Source organism: Scyliorhinus canicula, chromosome 9 (assembly GCF_902713615.1).
Source record: "Scyliorhinus canicula chromosome 9, sScyCan1.1, whole genome shotgun sequence".
NCBI classification, from domain to species: Eukaryota; Metazoa; Chordata; class Chondrichthyes; order Carcharhiniformes; family Scyliorhinidae; genus Scyliorhinus; species Scyliorhinus canicula.
Window position 1 is genome coordinate 145434869 of NC_052154.1, and position 21306 is coordinate 145456174.

Genomic DNA, 21306 nt, shown 5'->3' on the forward strand with positions numbered 1-21306 from the left:
GCGCAAACAGCAGTGGGGAGAGAGGGCAGCCCTGTCTTGTCCCACGGTGCAGTCTAAAATTGTGAACAATTGTGTGCCCAACACTGATTCCTGTGGGACACCACTAGCTACTGATTGCCAACCAGAGAAACACCCATTAATCCCCATTCTTTGCTTTCTATTAATTAACCAATCCTCTACCCATGCTACAAGTTTACCCTTAATGCCATGCATCATTATTTTCTTTCTCAAATTTAGAGTACCTAATTAATTTTTTTTCCAATTAAGGGGCAATTTAGCAGGGGGGGTGAGCGACAGGGTGCTTTCGGGGGTCTGGGTCGGAGAGGGGAAGATATCTGATATCTACAAGGTTATGCAGGAGGCGGAGGAGGCGTCAGTAGAGGAGCTGAAAACGAAGTGGGAGGGGGAACTGGGGGAACAGATCGAAGACGGGACATGGGCTGATGCCCTGGAGAGGGTTAATTCTTCCTCCTCGTGTGCGCGGCTTAGCCTCATCCAATTCAAGGTGCTGCACCGGGCCCACATGACTGGGACGAGGATGAGTAGGTTCTTTGGGGGTGAGGACAGGTGTGTCAGGTGCTCGGGGAGTCCAGCGAACCATGCCCATATGTTCTGGGCATGCCCGGCACTGGAGGAGTTCTGGAAGGGGGTGGCGAGGACGGTGTCGAGGGTGGTGGGATCCAGGGTCAAGCCAGGATGGGGACTCGCGATTTTTGGGGTTGGGGTGGAGCCGGGAGTGCAGGAGGCGAAAGAGGCCGGTGTGCTGGCCTTTGCGTCCCTAGTAGCCTGGCGAAGGATCTTGCTACAATGGAAGGATGCGAGGCCCCCAAGCGTGGAGACCTGGATCAATGACATGGCGGGTTTCATTAAGCTAGAGAAGGTCAAATTCGCCCTGAGAGGGTCGGTACAAGGGTTCTTTAGGCGGTGGCAGCCTTTTCTCGACTTTCTGGCTCAACGATAGGGTACGGGGACAGCAGCAGCAGCAACCCGGGGAGGGAAAAGGGGAGGGAAAAGGGGAGGGGCCGACAATGACTATGTTTGTTTATTTAATTTTAATATTTTTTAAGTTCTTTTGTTGTTCATTAGGGTTGGGGGGGTGGGGGGATGTGATACATGCGCCGATACGGTCTGGGGGTGTCACAGTTATTATGGGTTATTTTGTTGCATTTCATTGTTTGTCGTTATGTTTTATATTTTTTGTAAAAAATTCCAATAAAAATTATATTAAAAAAAAGGGGCAATTTAGTGTGGCCAATTCACCTACCCTGCACATCTTTGGGTTGTGGGGGCGAAAACCACGCAAACAAGGGGAGAACGTGCAAACTCCACACGGACAGTGATCCAGAGCCGGGATCGAACCTGTGGCCACGACGTCGCGAGGCAGCAGTGCTATCCACTGCGCCACAGTGGTGCCCCCCCCCCCCCCCCCCCCGCAGCATTATCTTATGCAGCAACCTTTTGTATAGCACCTTGTCAAAAGCTTTCTAGAAATCCAGATATACATCCATTGGCTCCCCGTTGTCTACCGCACTGGTAATGTCCTTAAATAATTCCACTAAATTAGTTAGGCATGACAGTACCTTTATAAACCCAAGTTGCATCTGTCCAATGGGACAATTTCCATCCAGATGCCTCGCTATTTCTTCCTTGATGATAGATTCCAGCATCATCCCAACTACCGAAGTTAAGATAACTGGCCTATAATTACCCGCTTTCTGCCTACCTCCTCTTTTAAACAGCGGTGTCACGTTTGCTAATTTCCAATCCGCTGGGACTACCCCAGAGTCGAGTGAATTTTGGCAAATTGTCACAAGTGCATTTGCAATTTCCCTAGCCATCTCTTTTAGTACCCTGGATGCATTCCATCAGGGCTAGGAGACTTGTCTACCTTTAGCCCCATTAGCTTGCCCATCATTACCTCCTTAGTGATAACCATCTTCTCAAGGTCCTCACCTGTCCTCATTTCTATCAGTCACTGGCAAGTTATTTGTGTCTTCCACTGTGAAGATCGGCCCAAAAAACCTGTTCAGTTCCTCAACCATTTCTTCATCTCCCATTATTAAATCTCCCTTCTCATCCTAAAAAGGACCAATATTTGCCAGAGCCACTCTTTTTTGTTTTATATATTTGTAGAAAGTTTTGCTATCTGGTTTTATATTCTGAGCAAGTTTACTCTCATAATCTATCTCACTCTTCTTTATAGCTTTTTTAGAAGCTTTCTGTTGCCCCCTAAAGATTTCCCATTCCTCTCGTCTCCCACTAATCTTTGTCACTTTGTATGCTTTTCCCTTCAATTTGATACTCTCCCTTATTTCCTTCGATATCCACGGTCGATTATCCCTCTTTCTACCATCCTTCCCTTTTGTTGGTATAAACTTTTGCTGAGCACTGTGAAAAATCGCTTCTAAGGTTCTCCACTGTTCCACCATGAAGTCTGCCAGTCTACCTTTGCCAGCTCATCCTCTCATCCCATTGTAATCTCCTTTGTTTAAGCACAAAACACTAGTGTTTGATTTCACCTTCTCACCCTCCATCTGTATTTTATATGCCACCATATTGTGATCGCTCCTTCCGAAAGGATCCCGAATTATAAGATCATTATAATCCTGTCTCATTACACAGGACCAGACCTAGGATCGCTTGTTCCCTCGTAGGTTCCATTGCATACTGTTCTTGGAAACTATCGCGGATACATTCTATAAACTCCTCCTCAAGGCTGCCTTGAGCGACCTTGTCAAACCAATCGACATGTAGATTAAAATCCCCCATGATAACTGCTGTACCATTTCTACATGCATCAGTTATTTCTTTATTTATTGCCCATCCTACCATAATGTTATTATTTGGTGGCCTATCGACTACTATCAATTACTTTTTCACTTTACTATCCCTGACTTCCACCCAAATGGATTCAACCTTATACTATAGAGCACCGATGTCATCCCTCACGACTGCCCAGGTGTCATCCTTAAATAACAGAACTGCACCACCTCCCTTACCATCCACTCTGTCCTTCCGAATAGTTGGATCTTTAAATCCCAGTCGTGACCATCCTTTAACCATGTTTCAGTAATGGCCACCAAATCAGATCATTCACGATGATTTGCACCATCAATTCATTTACCTTATTCCGAATACTACGAGCATTTAGGTAAAGTACCCTTATGTTGACTTTTACACCTCCGTTTTGAATCTTAACACCTCTATCAGTAACCTCTCCAAAGTTATTTTTCCTTTTAACTTTTCTCCTAATTTTCCTTACTCCTCACCTCAGTCCTAAATGGCTTGTCCTGTCTCCTTAGATTGTGATCCCTTGTTCTGGACTTCCCCACCATTGGGAACATCTTTCTTGCATCTATCCTGTCTCGTCCTGTTAGAATGTTATAGGTTTCTAAAGCAAACAGGAGGGCGAGACAAGGGCCAGTAGGAGAAAGGTTAAACAGGGCCAGAACTGGGCGAATACTGGGAGGAGGGCCACTGTACTAGCGAGGAGGGCCAGCACCGGAGAGCAGGAAAGAAGGAGGGCCGCGGCGCCCCTCTCAGGGGAGGGGGAGCGCCTGGCACAAGGAGGGGAGGAGGGGCAGAAGGGGGAGGGAGAATGCATGTACCACAAAGGTACAGGGGCTCGGGGGGGAGGGGGAGAGGAGGAGTCTGGGAGAGAACGCAGAACAAAAGAGAAGCAAAGAGAAGGGTGAGATAGTGAAGTAGTACAGACATAGGCTTCGGCGGGCATGGAGTAGAGCGAGGAACCAAGAGGGCGCCGCAAACAGCCACTTGAGAGGGCGTCAGGGCGGAGGGAGATCCCGGAGCGCAGGGATGCACCCGTGAGTGCTGGGGCTGACCCCATGCTGAGAGCGGTGACCCTGACCATTTTGGACGGCCCCCTAGCAAAGAGAAACCCCGGAGTGCAGGGGCACGTCCACCAGGTAAGTATGGGTGATCCCACAGGACCGGGGGGGGGGGGGGGGGGGGGGGGGGTCAGAAACCCCCCACCAGGATTGTTACCTGCAATGTAAGGGACTCAACAGCCCAGTGAAATGATCCAGAATGTTCGCGCACCTAAGAAGCCTAAAAGCAGACATAATCTACCTACAAGAGACGCACCTGAGGGAGAAGGACCGGCTGCTAGTAAGGAAGGGCTGGGTGGGACAGACATGCCACTCATGCTACGGGACGAAGGCAAGGGGGTAGCAATATTAATTAGCAAAAGGACGAGGTATCCGGGAAGCAAGACAGTTACGGACCCAGGGGGAAGGTACGTCATGGTTCATGGTGTCCTGGAAGGGGCACCTGTTGTACTGGTAAATGTGTACGCTCCCAACTGGGACGACTCAGAATTCAGAAAGAAGACCATGGCGGAAATCCCCGACCTTGACACACACGGACTGATTATGGGGGGGCGGCTTTAACTGCGTGCTGGACACACTGACCGACCGATCAAACCCCAGAACGGGGAAAACATCTGGCATGGCTAGGGAGCTCGGGGCCTTTATGGAACAGATGGGGGCAGCGGACCCATGGAGGTTCCTGCACCCGGGAGAAAAGGAGTTCTCGTTCTTTTCAAAGGTGCACAAGTTATACACCCATATCGACTTCTTTGCAGTGGGGAAATCGGTGCTTCCAGGGATCACGGGAACGGACTACGCCGCGATCGTTATCTCCGACCACACTCCACACTATATGGATGTGATGTTGGAGACAGGCTGGGCCCAGCACCCCACATGGAGGCTGGACACGGACCTCCTGGCCGACAAGGCTTTCTGCCAAAAAATATCACAGGCCATAGGCGATTACGTTAGTAACAACCAAAACGGGGAGGTCTCACTTCTCCACGTTTTGGGAGGCACTGAAGGCCGTGATCAGAGTAGAGATCATAGCCCACAAGGCAAGTAGAGATAGGGCAGAGACGGTGGCCAGGCAACAGATAGAGACCCCAGTCTGGAAGTTGATAGAAAGTATTCCGAGGTACCGACCGTAGAGCTGCTGGCGGAGAGGGAAAAGCTGCAAATGGACTTTAACCTGATATCCACTAGGAAAGCGGTGTACCAACTCCGCCAGACACGGGGGACCTTCTACGAACACGGAGAGAATGCTGGCCACCTATTGGCTAACCAGCTGAGAAAGCAGGCAGCCACAAGGGAAATAGTGCAGGCTAAGGATAGCAAAGGCAGACCGGTAACAGAACCAAAGGAGGTCAATCGGGCATTCGAGACCTTCTACGGAGACTGTATACCTCCGAGCCCCCGATGGGGATGCAGGAACGAAACAGTTCCTAGACAGACTGGAACTACCAGTGGTGGGGGAAGACAGACGGGGGGGGGGAGCTGGAAGCACCAATAGACCTGGGATAAATCATGGAGAGCACCAGCTCCATGCAGGCAGGGAATGCACCAGGACCCGACGGGTTCCCGGCGGACTTCTACAAAAAATTTGCAGCAGTCCTGGCCCGACACCTAAGGGACATGTTCGCGGACTCACTGCCAGGGGGCACCCTGCTCCCCACGCTAGCGCAGGCCACAATTTCACTAATACCCAAAAAAGATAAAGACCTGACGGAATGTGGATCATACAGACCCATTTCACTACTGAACGTGGATGCGAAAATACTCGCAAAGGTCCTGGCCAAAAGGCTGGAGGTGGTCGCAGAGGACTAAACGGGCTTTGTCAAGGGTAGGCAGCTCACAGTGAACATCAGGCGGCTGCCGAATATGATAATACCCCCCCCCCCCTCCATCCCCCACCCCGGGAGAGAACACCAGAAGTGATTGTCTCCCTGGCCGCAGAAAAGGCGTTTGACAGTCGAATGGAGCTACCTCCTCGAGGTACTGGAACGGTTTGGGCTAGGAGCGGGATTCACCATCTGGGTGAGGCTCCTGTTCAACACTCCCAAAGCGAGTGTCCGAACTAACACCACAAGCTCTGAATACTTCCAGCTACAGAGAGGCTGCCCCGTGCCCACTCTTGCTTGCGCTAGTGATCGAACCCCTGGCGATAGCCCTGCGGGATGCAAAAAGCTGGAAGGGAATCCGGAGAGGAGACAGAGAGCACAGAGTCTCACTCTATGCAGATGACCTGCTCCTCTATGTCTCGAAGCCACAGGAGGGACTGAAGGCAATACTGCAAATACTGAAAGAGTTTGGAACCTTCTCGGGCTACAAACTTAACCTGGGCAAAAGCGAGACATTCACAGTGAACTCAAAAGGATGAGGGAGAGAGCTGAAAGGGCACCCGTTCAGAACGTCCCAGACCAGATTCCGTTTCCTGGGGATCCAAATAGCCTGAGACTGGACACAGATCCACAAGTGGAACCTGACCAGCCTGTTGGAGGAAGTAAGAAAAGGCCTTCAAAGGCCCTTCAAAGGCTCACTCCCACTCTCCCTGGCGGGGAGAGTGCAGACGATCAAGATGAACGTACAGCCGAGGTTCCTCTTCCTGTTTAGATCCATCCCGATCTTCATCCCCAAAGCCTTTTTCCAAAACATAGACAGGCTAATCATGGTGTGTGTGTGTGTGTGTGTGTGTGTGGGGGGGGGTGCGGCAAGAACCCCCAAGCTGACACTGAAAAGAGGGAAAGTAAGAGGGGGTCTAGCTCTACTGAACCTACAAAACTACCACTGGGCAGCAACGGCAGAAAAAGTGAGGTGATGGGTACAAGAACCCGACACAGATTGGGCACAAAAGGAGGAGACATCCTGTAAAGGAACAGCCCTTCGGGCCCTGGCCACAGCAGCACTCCCACCTTCCTCAACAAGGTACACAACGAGCCCAGTGGTAGCGGCCACGCTGAGAACGTGCACCCAGTTGAGACAGCACTTCGGGATAACCAAAATGCCCCTTACGGCACCCATCTCCGGCAATCACAGATTCCCCCCCCAGCCATGCTAGATACCACCTTCAAAAGATGGAGGCGGGACAGGCGCACACTGACGGTCGGGGACTTCTACGTAGGGCGCAGACTGGCGACACTGGACGAACTGACGAGGAAGTGGAAACTAGCAAGAGGACAGGAATTGAGACACCTCCAAATAAAGCACTTCCTCTGCAAAGAGAAAGTAGGGTACCCAGGGGCTCCAGAAAGCACACTACTAGAGGACCTGATAGGCACAAGCAGCGAGAAGGGGAAACCACAAGAGAAGAGGAAGTGGGGGGGAAGATATCATAAGACAGATCCAGAGGGGAGCAAAATGTACGTACAGTTAGTCAAATGAAGGACAAAACAAACCTCTCTGTAAAATAAAGCAATTTAGCGTGGGCAAGAAAAATGCAATGTATATAAGTAACAACTGTTTATAAATATGAGAAAAGCCAATAAAAAGATTTTCTAAACAAAGAAAGAATGTTATAGGTTTCTATGAGGTCCCCGCTCATTCTTCTGAACTCCAGCAAGTATAATTCTAACTGACTCAATCTCTACTCATACGTCAGCCCGTCATCCCAGGAATCAGTCTGGTAAATGTTTGCTACACTCACTCCACAGCAAAAACATCCGTCCTCAGATAAGAGACCAAAACTGCACACAATATTCCAGGTGTGGTCTTACCAAGGTCCTCTGTAATTGCAGCAAGACATCTCTGCTCCTATACTCAAACCCTCTCGCTATGAAGGCCAACACACTATTTGCCTTCTTTCACGCTTGCTTCACCCACATGCTTATGTGTAGCGACTGATATACAAGGACACTCGGGTCTCGTTGTACATTTCCCTCTCTCAATCCATAGTCATCCAGATAATAATCTGTCTTCCTGTTTTGCTACCAAAGTGGATAACCTCACATTTATTCACATTATACTGCATCTGCCATGCATTTGTCTATTCACTCAATTTGTCCAAATCACACGGAAGCATCTCAGCATTCTCCTCATAGCTCACCCTCCCCACCCAGCTTTATATCACCTGCAAGTTTGTAGCTATCAGAATTAGTTCCCTCACCTAAATCATTAATATATATTGTGAATAACTGGGGTCCGAGCACTGTTCCCTGTAGTACCCAACAAGTCACTGCCTGCCATTTGGAAAAATACACGTTTATTCCTACTCTTTGTTTCCTTTCTGCCATCCAGTTTTCAATCCACCTCAAAATCTCCAATAATTCCACGCACTTCAATTTTACATGCTGGTCTTATTTGGGACCCTGTCGAAAGCCTTCTGAAATCCTGTCCAAATAAACCACATCCTCTTGCTCCCCCTCGTCAACTCTACTAGTTACATCCTCAAAGAATTCCAGTGGATTTGCCAAGCATGATTTCCCTTTTGTAAATCTATGCTGACTTTGTCCAAGTGAGTGAGTGCTCTGCTATTTAATCTTTTATAATGGACACTAGCATTTTCCCCACTACAGACATCAGGCTGACTGGTCATTAATTCCCTGTTTACTCTTTACCTCCCTTTTTAAATAGTAGGGTTACATTAGCTATCTGTAGGAACTGTTACAGAGCCTATAGAATTTTAGAGGACCACCAATGCATCCACTATTTTTAGGGCCTCTTAAGTACTCTGGATATAGATTATCAGACCATGGAGATTTATCGGCCTTCAATCCCCTCAATTTCCCCAACATAATTTCTCTACTAATACTAATTTACTTCAGTTCTTCCCTCTCACAAAACCCTGTGCTCCCCAACTCGTCTGGTGTGTTATTTGCGTCCTCCTTTGTGTGGACCAAAGAATGTACTTAGTTGGTTAGCTGTTTCTTTGTTTCCTATTATGAATTCACTGGTTTGTGTCTGTAAGGGACCTATATTTCTCTTCATCAAATTTTCTCTTCACATACTTACAGAAGCTTTCACAGTCAGTTTTTATGTTTCCCTCAAGCTTACTCTTGTATTCTATTTTCCCCTTCTTAATCAATACCTGGTCCTTCTTTTTGAATTCTCTACTGCTCTCAATCCTCAGGTCTGTTGATTTTTCTGGACAATTTGTATGCCTATTCCTTGAATCTAACACTACCTCTAATTTCCCACGTAAGCCATGGTTTGGCCACCATATACCTTGTAAGCCATGGTTTGGCCACCATATCCCTTGTAAGCCATGGTTTGGCCACCATATACCTTGTAAGCCATGGTTTGGCCACCATATCTGCTTTAGTTTTGCATCAAACAGGAATGAACAATTGTTGCAGTTCACCCATGCACTCTTTGAATATTTGTCATTGCCTATCCACCATCATCATCCCTTTAAGCAACATTCCCCAAGCCATCATCGCCAACTTGTTCCTCATACCAGTGTAGTTTCCTTTATTTAGATTCAGGACCCTAGGTTCTGAATCAACTATGTTACATAGAGCATACAGGGCAGAAGGAGGCCATTGGGCCCATCGAGTCTGCACCAACCCACTTAAGCCCTCACTTCCACCCTATCCTCGTAACCCAATAACCCCTCCTAACCTTTTTGGTCACTAAGGACAATTTTATCATGGCCAATCCACCTAACCTGCACGTCTTTGGACTGTGGGAGGAAACCCACACAGACGAGGGGAGAACATGCAGACTCCGCACAGACAGTGACCCAGTGGGGAATCGAACCTGGGACCCTGGCGCTGTGAAGCCACAGTGCTATCCACTTGTGCTACCCTGCTGCCCTAAATCCATCTTGATGAAGAATTCCGTTATATTATGGTTGTTCATCCCCAAAGAGCCTGTACAACTAGATTGCCAATGATTCCTTTTTCATTACATAATATCCAGTATAGAATGGCATAGTCTCTCATTGGCTCCTCAACGTATTAGTCCAGGAAACTATCCCATATACACTTCAGGACTTCCTCCTGTACGGTATCATTACGAATTTGATTTGCCCAGTCTATATACAGATTAAAGTCACCCAAAATTCCAGATGTCCTTTTATCGCACGCACCTCTGATTTTGTGTTTAATGTCACTTCCAACCACCACTACAGTTTGGGGGTCTATATACAATTCCTACTAATGTTTTTTGCCCCTTGGTGTTTCTCAGCGCTATCCATTGATTCCACATCGTCTGAGCCAATATCGTTACTCACTGTTACGTTAATTTCTCTTTAACCAGCAACGCAACACCACCGCCTTTCCGGTTTTGTTTGCCCGTCCTAAATATTTTACGACCCTGGATGCTCAATTGCCACTCCTGGTCACCATGGTGCCATGTCTCTGTAATTCCATCTAGATTATATCTGTTCATATCTATGCGGGTTTAATTCATCCACTTTATTGCGAATGCTTTCTGCATTAAGGCACAAAGCCTAAAGGCTCGGCTTTTAACATTCCTTGTCCCATTTCCATTGTTTTTCCTTGTGGCCCTGTTTGATTCTGGCCCTTGATTTCTTTGCATATCACTTCTACTTATTCCCCTTTCTGTCTTCTGTTGTCTGTGTTTCCCCCTCCTTGGACTCCCTGCATAGGTTCCCACCCCCCTGCTATTTTAGTTTAAACCCTCCCCAACCATCTACCAAATACTCCCCCTAGGACATCAGTCCTGGTCCTGCCCAGGTGCAACCCACCCAGTTTGCATTGGTCTCACCTCCCCAGAACTGGTACCAATGTGCCAGGAATCTAAAACCTAACCCTTGCATCTCTTGATACCATTTATTCATCTGATATGTACTGCTATTTCTGCTCTGACTAGCACGTAGCATTTCCTTTGATGTCCTACTTTTTAAATTTACTTTCTATATTCTGCTTTTAGGACATTATCCCTTTCTTTTCCTACGTCACCTGTACCAATATGTACCAAGGCCACTGGCTGTTCATCCTTTCCCCTCCAGAATGTCCTGCAGTCACTCAGACATCCTTGACCCTAGCATTAGGGAGACAAGAAACAATCCTGGAGCCTCGTTTGCAGCCATTGAAACGCCTATCTGTTCCCCATAAAATTGAATCCCCTACAACTATTGCATTCTCAGACATTTTACTCCTTCCCTGTGCAGCAGGGCCAACTGTGATGTAACCAATTTGGCCTTTGCAGCTTTGGCCAAGAGGCCATTCCTACGCAACTGTATCCAAAGTGGTATATCTGTTTTGCAGGGGAATGGCCTCAGCAGATTCCTGAACTGCTGGTGGTCACCCATTCCTTTCCTGCCAGCAGGGGACTTAGCCTGTGGTGTGACCACCTCTCTATACGTGCTATCCATAATACTCTCCCTCTTGCGGATGTGTCCCCAGCCGCCACTCCAGCTCCGGAACGCGGGCATCTAAGAACTGGAAACACTTCCCGCACACCTGCTGGCCCTGGCACTGGAAATGTTAGCAGCTTCCCACACAGAACGGGAGAAGCACACCACTCCTTTGAGATTTCCTCCTGTGAATTACCGCTTAAACCTCTTGAAAGATACTTACAATCAAATATCAATTGTTCTAAGACCCTTCTTCCCTGGTCCTCGTTACTCCAGTCTAAACTATAGATCACAAAATATAGACCTAACAAACTGTAAGCGATGATAGTAGTAAATACTTACCCGGCCGTACTCTAATCAGCTTCTTACACTTGCTTTGCATCACTTTGGAATCCTGACGTCTTCTCAGGAGCCCCAAACTCCAAACTTGCATTCTGCTTTCAGTCTTACTCTCACACACTTTTGTCCTCCCGGCTCCGCTCTCATTCTTGCGTTACAATTAGACAGCTGAGATACTTTCCTTTAGGGTAAGCCTTAGGAGTCTTCAAGGAACTAGACCCCAATGGACTTGTCGCATTGCTCATTGGTGACATGGCGCAGTGCTCAACGGCAGTGGCCAGGAATAAATATTATTGCATTGCTGTAAATAAAAGTATTTGTCAGAAAAATTCAGCATGATTGCATGCAGGCTTTTCTTTTTGAAAATCCCTGTCCAGACTAAACCATATGGTTTATCCCAAAGCACAAGGGATTTAGTACAATACACATTCTTTTTTGCAGAAGCACCATATTTTGATGAAAACAGTACGTGCATCTGAAGTGGTTTGTATTTATGTAGAGTTGAAAGAAAGCAAAGTATTCAATGATAGATATAACAATCAACAACATTTAATCAAGCATTTTGTATTCATTAGCTTTTGTAAGAAATGATTCTCAACACAATTTTTACCAATGGAGAAATTTATACAAACATTGTGGAAAGTAACTGAGCACTGTGTGAAACAAAGTGATGCTTTGTACCACAAGAGCATTAAGTTGTGTTAATCACAACATATTATTCTGCCGGTAGTGGAAAATTATATTTAAAGTGGCCAGTATCTTAAATAACATGTAAACACACCCTGAGGTCAAGCAGCATATAACTGCTGTGAACCAAAGTAAATTTGCAGTTTCATAGTTATTTATACATTTGTATCTTGAAATTCAAATATATAGTGTGAAATGACATTTCAAAAAAATATATTTTCTTTTCAAATTTAGAGTCACCAATTAATTTTTTCCAATTAAAGGGCAATTTAGTGTGGCCAAACCACCTACCCTGCACATTTTTTGGGTTGTAGGGGCGAAACGCATGCAAACACGGGGAGAATGTGCAAACTCCACACGGACAGTGACCCAGAGCCAGGATTGAACCTGGGACCTCGGTGCCATTAGGCAACAGGGCTAACCCACTGCGCCACCGTGCTGCCCTTCAAAAAAATATTTTTAATGCAAGTCTTACATATGGGCAGCACAGTAGCACAGTGGTTAGCACAATTGCTTCACAGCTCCAGGGTCCCAGATTCGCTTCCCGGCTTGGGTCACTGTCTGTGCGCAGGTCTGCATGTTCTCCCGTGTCTGCATGGATTTCTTTCGGGTGCTTCGGTTTCCTCTCTCAGTCCAAAGGTGTGCAGATTAGGTGGATTGGCCATGCTAAATTGCCCTTAGTGTCCAAAAAGGTTGGGTAGGGTACTGGGTTATGGGAATAGGTTGGAAGCATGTCTTTAAATGGGATGTTTCTTCAATGGGCTGGTGCAGACCTGATGGGCCGAATGGCCTCCTTCTGCACTGTAAATTCTATGATTCTATGATATAAAGTGTGACAGACATCGTCAAAACTTTTCTATCGATATTCATATCCCGGCTCTGGGTCACTGTCCGTGTGGAGTTTGTATGTGCTCCCCGTGTCTGTGTGGGTTTCACCTCCACAACCCAAAGATGTGCAGGGTCGGTGGACTGGCCATGCTAAATTGCCCCGTAATGGGAAAAAATAATTGAGTATTCTAAATTTATAGAAAAAAAACACTTTTCTATCGATAGATCGAATTACCCATTATTTTCTCCCAAGAGGAATAATAATTTTTATTGTCATAAGTATGCTTACATTAACACTGCAATGAAGTTACGGTGAAAAACCCCTAGTCGCCACTTTCCGGCACCTATTTGGGTTCACAGAGGGAGAATTCAGAATGTCCAAACTATCTAACGTAGAATCAAAGGGCGTGATTCTCCGACCCCCACGCCGGGTGGGAGAATCGCGGGAGTGCCGGGTGAATCACGTCACGCCACGCCGCCCTGGCACCCCCACGCGATTCTCCCATCCCCCCCAAAATGGTATGTCGTGTTTTGTGACAGGCCGCTCGCTGTTTCTAACGGCGACCGGCGATTCACCGGCCCGGATGGGCCGAGCGGACAGCCGAACCCGACTGGTTCACGCCGGCGCCAACCAGACCTGGTCGCTGCCGGCGTGAACATCGCGCAGCCGCTGCATGTGGGGCCTGTGGGGGGCGGAGGGAGGATCGAGCACCACGGGCGTGCTCAGGAGGTGTCTGGCCCGCGCAGTGGCGTGCAGAGGTCTGGTGATGCCCGGGACAAATCTTGATTGTATGCCCCAAAGACTCAAGTATAAGGCCTAATATACTGAGAAATATTATGAGAAAGGAAAACATTTGAATATATAAACACAGATGAAACATGAAATAAACGCTTTATTCGATTTTAATATAAATCAATCAAATTTATTAAGTTCTTTTCCCCAAATGATACCTACTGTCACAAAACACCTGAACTACTTCACTTTTTACATCAGCTGTGAGAAATTCTTTTTCAATGCTTATTAAAGCCAGGTTGGTCAGTTGCTCCTGTAACATAGAAGACCTCAGATATGTTTTTATTAATTTCAGTTTTGAAAATGACCTTTCACAGCTTGCGACTGAAAATGCAATTGTAAGCAGTAATCTGTATGAAACACACAGCATCGGAAAGACATCCCTCCCATACTGCAGTAAAGACTCCAGAGCATCTTAGGATCAGGGGGAACTCTATTCCCTCCAGCTCGAAGGAGCATCACAAAATCAATAATTTCGTCATATAACTGAATTGCAACCACATCATTGTCATAATAATTTGCAAAGTCTGAACATTCGTTTTTTAATTTCTCTCTTTCTTGTTCATCTTCAATCACTACTGAATTCAAGTTCAGAAGAAAAGAAAATCGGTCACTGAGTCTTTGAAGACGGACACTGCGGTCTTCAATTTCAGTTTTTAATCTGTTCACAATCTCTACCATTACTCTATTCATTTCTTCTTGTGCCGTCAGTCCACTATCTCTTGCTGACTCGCCAGGCATTATTCTTCTTCTCTAACTCTAACTTATGACTAACTTGTGGATAATTTCGTCATTCTTCAAATTCAAGATATGAATAAGTCCTCTCAGATCACAAGAAGCTTCATGGAATCCCATTTTCGGATCCTGCAAACGTTTTGAGACTTTCTCCACTGATGATAAAACTGAGTACCAAAAATTTTATAAAGCTATAAACAGGAACTGTTGAATAGAGTTCAGTAGCGATCCTGCATCAGATTTAGTTTCCCTTGAAAATTCTCCTTCCAGCAGGTGTTGAAGGCTTGCAATAACGTTGTCACACTCTTCGTGGATTACTTGCACAGCATCATGGCTGGAACTCCATCTTGTGTCACACTGTCTTTTCACAGTCCGAGTGACAAATTATTTTAACACTTCCCAACGAGAAGTAGATGAAGAAAAAAAAGTAAAGAGTTTTTCTAGAATGCCAAAAAATGTAACAACATGTTGCACCTCACTAGCATGGACACAGGCCAAATTGAGGCTGTGGTTCTCGCAGTTCACAGACACAGCTTTTGGGTTAACTTCAAGAATTTTTTGTTGAACACCTCCTCTCACTCCAGCCATAATTGCTACGTTATCATATGCTTGACCACCACAGTCATTCATGGAAATTTTGTCTTCTTCCAATTTTTCCTGAATTTTATTTACCAGGCTGACTGCATCTTTCTTGTTGACTTGAAAAAATCCCAGAAATGTCTCCTTTATTTCTATTTTTCTGTTTTCATCAATATGAACGTAACGCAGAATTTCAGAAACCTGATCTTCATGGGCAATATCTGGAGTTGAATCCAGCATTATGCTAAAATATTTTGCGTCCTTAATTTCGGAAATTATGTTTTTCTTGACAGTTTCACCAAGAAGATTGATCATTTCGTTTTGAATTCTGTTCGACAAGTAGGTGACACTTTTTGGTTTCTCTTTCCCTCTCTGCAAGTGTTTTGCTAAGATGTCATCATATTTGGCCAAAAGTCTGATTGTTGCTAGAAAGTTTCCTGTATTTTCACTGACTGTCTCCCCGGCTCTGATAACCCAGATATTCCTTCTCCTCGATGTCCACGATAGGCCAGATTCTGTTTTGCCAGAAAGGATATAACCTCGACAATCCGTTCAGTTATAGCTTTCCATCTTTTCTTTTCAGCAGACATTTGCTGTTGAAGTTCAGCATCTATCGTAGTTGAATGATGGAGTCGAACTACGAGGTTCAGGTATTCCCTCATGTGAGCTCTATGAGAAGGGCTTTTCTCATGGTCAGGTATTCTTGGATTTAATTTTCTCCAAGTGGAGAAACCGTCTTCCTTTCCAAAGTTTGACACAGACGACAAATGCTCCTTTGAAATCAAAAAGCAAACAAAACAGTAGCATGCTTTCCGATATGGAGAGTATAACAACCATTTTCTCTCCACAATTTCTCCATTTGTGGAAACTTTATCAAACCACTGTTTGAAAAATGATCTCCCATCCTTCTCAGCAAATGGACCACTTTTATTCTGATATCTTTCAGGGCCATGTTGTAATATTGTCATCTTCAAATGATCTGGAATCGGTTTCTTCAAACAGCCAAAATCGCTTCTTTGCAAAAATATGCTAAAATCTTCTTTATTTTCTTCACATGGATCATCATCCTGACAACGAGACTGAGGAGAGAGAGTATTATGTTCTGACCGAGCTGAATCCGTATCAGAAAAATCCTTCTCTGCACCCACATCATCTTTTACTTCTCCAGGTTCTCCTACTTCTTCTTTACTTCTTTTTATCCATGCATCTAATGCCCCTCTTTGATGGAACTCTTCTTCGACTCTGGCCCTCTTTTTTTTCCCTGTTCTGTGCTCCACTTGGTTGTACACGAAATACTCGTAACATTTCATTTTCTATCTCAAAAAACCATAAGACGCATGAGAAAATGGGAAGAAAATAGTAAACAATCGGTCAGTTGCAGACGGATAAACCATATTTCATTTCTTTGTTCCTTCGTATCAAATTATTTCACACTGATTCTCCACTGATAATTTTGTGCAATTTATATCATAGACTTGCAAATTAGTGGTATCTGTATTCGAATATTAGCATGTTAAGGAATAAATTACTATCTTATTTCCTTCTCTGGGGCAGCATGGTGGCCTAGTGGTTAGCACTAGTGCTGAGGTCCCAGGATCCCGGCTCTGGGTCACTGTCCGTGTGGAGTTTGCACATTCTCCCCGTGTCTGTGTGGGTTTCGCCCCCTGTAGCCATCTAAAATGGACACCAGTATACAAAATGGAGAACTGCAAAGACTGCAGGGAAAAACGGACATAGTCCAGGACAAACAGCTTGCAGAAGCTTTCAACAGTGAGACACTCGTAAAAACCGGTTTCCCCACAGCTGCAGAGTCCAGGCAGCGATGTTAATGGGAAAACGATCTGCATACTAATGAGGTGATACCGGGACAGTCCCAGATACAATAGATACATTTAAGTATCGATTGATACTTTTCTATAGCTACCCAGCCAGGATGGCGCCAGAGAAACCAGAACAATGAGCCCTAGGAACCGCCCCAGCCATCGAGAAATGGCCCCAGGATAGGGGGGTTTGAATCATATCGATTGGGAAAGACCCAGTCGATCCCCAGCAGGTGAGAGAGCCCGCCCCAAGGGGTACGGACCTCTAGGGACCTATAAAAAGAAGGTCCCGCACATGGTTCTGCCTGTTGCATCCCGACTCCGGCCTCCGACTCCAGCCTCCAGATCCTGTCTTTCATCACCGGCCGTTGAGCAACAGCCATCTATCAGTAAGTGCCAAAACGACAATCGCTACGTGACCCAGGCATTGCTTGTACTCTTGCCGACTATTAGCGAACAGAAGTTGCAGGCCAGAAAGGAACAAAGGCCTTGTCCCCGACCTTGCTTGTTCCTACTTAGATAGGTATTAGTCTTTTAGTGTGTGCATGAGTATTTATTATAATTGCTATAATAAACTCTAATTGTTTTGGACTTACTAATCAGTGTATGACTTTATTGACTTGAACTTGACCTTAGCACTTGTGACGGTGTCTCTTACGGCACCTGGCAACTCCAGAGCATAGAAATATGAAACAGAGCCAAACGAGTGTTAAGCACACTGCCTCTATTGGAGGAGTGTTAAACACACTAACTTAGAACAACCAACACCTCACAACCCAAAAAATGTGCAGAGTAGGTGGATTGGCCATGCTAAATTGCCCCTTAATTGAAAAAAATAATTGGGTAATTAAAAAAAATAAATAAATAAATTTCCTTCTCTGATTGAATGCCCCCATCCAATGGATGCCCGGGGCCAACGCACCGTCGCCCCCCCCCCCCCCCCCCCTCTGCACGCCACTGGGCCCGCGATCGGTGCCCACCGATCGTCGGGCCGGCGTCTCTAAAAGTCGCACTCTTTTCCCTCCGCCTCCCCGCAAGATCAATCCGCCATGTCTTGCTGGGCAGCGGAAGGGAAGACGGCAACCGCGCATGCACCGCCGCTCCTAGCCCCCCCGGGGGGGGGGGGGGGGGGGGGGGGGGGGGGGGAGGATAATAGGGGTCGAGGAGCGGCTTCCGACGCCGGAGTGAGCTGTTTGTCTCCCTTTGGGAGAATTTTGCCCAAAGTATAAAGGCAACCAGCGCAGCTCAATGAACCTGGCCCAGATCTCTAAGACCTAGCCACTTAGTTCTTACCCTTGTCTTTTTCACACATCATGAGATTGTATTCTTTATCTATTATTTGTCAAGATGCCATGACCTAATTTCATAAACACTCAATTTCATAAATACTCATAGGTAGGCCATTCCAGGTCCCAAAAACGCTTTTGCTGAAGTAAAATTTTACCTCAATGTCTTCAGCAGATCCCTTATGGATGGTACTGAGGCCATTTTCCTGTAATCATAATAACTTAGGTACAGTATCCTTTAACATGTCTAGGAGACTCTTGTTACTGAAGCATGAATATCTAGATTGCATTTATAAACTGCTCAATGAGATTTGATTTACCATAAATCTTTTTTTTTTTAAATAATTTTTATTGAATTTTTCAAAATACAAACATTTTAACCCCCCCTACATTTACATTTAAATTATAACAACACAAAGTCAAACCCCCCTACTTAACAAGAAAGAGAAAAAGAATCCCCCCCCCCCCCCCCCTACCCGCGCATCCCCCCCCCCCCCCCCCCCGCCGGCGAACCGACAGTCAGACCAACTTATCATTTCTAGCAGCGTCCTCGGGCAGGCCTTGCCCGTGCCACCGCCGCTACCGTACTTCCTTCGTCGTTTCCCCCCCCCCCCCCCCCCCCCTCCCCCCCTCCCGCCCTCCCCTCCCCTCCCGGGTTGCTGCTGTCATGGCCTCAGTTTCTATCTCTGATCCAAGAGGTCTAGGAAGGGTTGCCATCGCCTGGAAAACCCCTGCACCGACCCTCTCAGGGCGAATTTGATCCTTTCCAATTGGATAAAGTTTGCCATGTCGTTTAACCAGGTGTTAACACTCGGAGGCCTTTCGTCCCTCCACTGAATCAGGATCCTCCTCCGAGCCACCAAGGACGCAAAGGCTAATATTCCAGCCTCCCTCGCCTCCTGTACCCCCGGTTCCACCCCAACCCCGAAGATCGCAAGTCCCCATCCTGGCTTGACCCTGGACCCCACCACTCTCGACACCGTCCCTGCCACCCCCTTCCAGAACTCCTCCAGTGCCGGACATGCCCAAAACATATGTGCATGATTCGCAGGGCTTCCCGAACATCTAATACACCTGTCTTCACCCCCGAAAAACCGACTCATCCTTGTCCCCGTCATGTGGGCTCTATGCAGTACCTTAAATTGAATGAGACTTAGTCGCGCACATGACGACGACGAGTTAACCCTCTCCAGGGCGTCTGCCCATGTCCCGTCCTCTATCTGTTCCCCCAGCTCTAACTCCCACTTATCTTTCAGCTCCTCTACTGGTACCTCCTCCACCTCCTGCATAATCTTATAGATGTCCGAGATCTTCCCCTCCCCGACCCAGACCCCTGATAGCACCCTATCACTCACCCCCCTGTCGGGGAGCGCGGGGAACCCCGCTACCTGTCGTCTGGCAAATGCCTTCACTTGGAGGTACCTGAACGTGTTCCCCGGGGGGAGCCCAAATTTCTCCTCCAGCTCTCCCAGGCTCGCAAACCTCCCCTCTATAAACAAGTCCCTCAGTTGTCTAATACCCGCCCTCTGCCAGCTCTGGAATCCCCCTCCTGTGTTTCCCGGCGCAAATCTGTGGTTCCCTCTTAGTGGTGCCCCTATCAGACCTCCCACTTCCCCCCTGTGTCGCCTCCACTGCCCCCAGATCTTGAGGGTGGCCGCCACCACCGGGCTCGTGGTATACCTCGTGGGAGGGAGCGGCCATGGTGCCGTTACCAGTGCCCCTAAGCTTATGTTGCCGCAGGACGCCCTCTCCATGCGCTTCCAGGCTGCCCCCTCCCCTTCCATCATCCACTTTCGTACCATCGATGTATTTGCCGCCCAGTAATATCCTGAAAGGTTGGGTAACGCCAGCCCTCCACTATCCCTACTCCGCTCCAAAAAGACCCTTCTAACTCTCGGGGTGCCATGTGCCCACACATACCCCATGATACTACTCGTTACCTTCTTGAAAAAGGCCCTGGGGAGGAAGATGGGCAGACACTGGAACAAAAACAAGAACCTCGGGAGGACCGTCATTTTAACTGACTGCACCCTCCCTGCTAGCGACAGCGGCACCATGTCCCACCTCTTAAACTCCTCCTCCATCTGCTCCACCAGTCTGGAAAAGTTCAACTTGTGTAGGGTCCCCCAGTTCTTTGCCACCTGCACCCCCAGATACCTAAAACTTTTAACTGCTCTTTTGAAGGGGAGCCTCCCAATTCCCTCCCCTTGGTCTCCCGGGTGTATTACAAAGACCTCACTTTTCCCCAGATTTAATTTATATCCCGAAAAGTCCCCGAACTCCGCTAGTATCCCCATTACCTCCGGCATTCCCCCCTCCGGGTCTGCCACATACAACAACAAATCATCCGCATAGAGCGAGACCCGATGTTCCTCCCCTCCCCTTGTCAGTCCTCTCCACCCCCCTGAACCCCTCAGTGCCATCGCCAACGGCTCAATCGCTAATGCAAAGAGTAAGGGAGATAGGGGACATCCCTGCCTGGTACCTCGATGGAGCCCAAAATATTCTGACCTCCTCCCGTTTGTTACCACACTTGCCATCGGAGCTGAATAGAGCAGTTTTACCCACTTGATAAATCCCTCCCCAAACCCAAACCTTTCCAACGTCTCCCACAAGTATTCCCACTCCACCCTGTCAAATGCCTTCTCCGCGTCCAGCGCTACCACTATCTCCGCCTCCCCTTCCACTGCTGGCATCATAATCACATTTAACAATCTCCGAACATTTGTGTTAAGTTGGCGTCCCTTCACGAACCCCGTCTGGTCTTCATGGACTACCCCTGGCACACAGTCCTCTATCCTGGTTGCCAGGACCTTTGCTAACAGCTTGGCATCTACATTTAAGAGGGAGATAGGCCTGTAGGACCCGCACTGGACCGGGTCCTTGTCCCGCTTCAAAATCAAGGAGATCAGGGCCTGCGACATTGTTGGAGGCAGAACCCCCCCCTCGCGCGCCTCATTGAAGGCTCGCACCAGCACTGGACCCACCAAGTCCACAAATTTCCTGTAAAACTCCACCGGGAACCCATCCGGCCCCGGCGCCTTCCCCGCCTGCATCTGGCCTATCCCTTTAATTAGCTCCTGCAGCTCTATCGGCGCCCCCAACCCTTCCACCAGCTCCTCCTGTACCTTTGGGAACCCCAATTTGTCGAGAA

General features: G+C 47.3%; 1 protein-coding gene across 2 annotated transcripts in view; it reads right to left on the reverse strand.

Annotated features, from left to right (window-relative positions):
- Positions 1-21306, reverse strand: part of elp4 (elongator acetyltransferase complex subunit 4) — a 459315-nt gene that overhangs the window by 56138 nt on the left and 381871 nt on the right. The window lies entirely within an intron of this gene.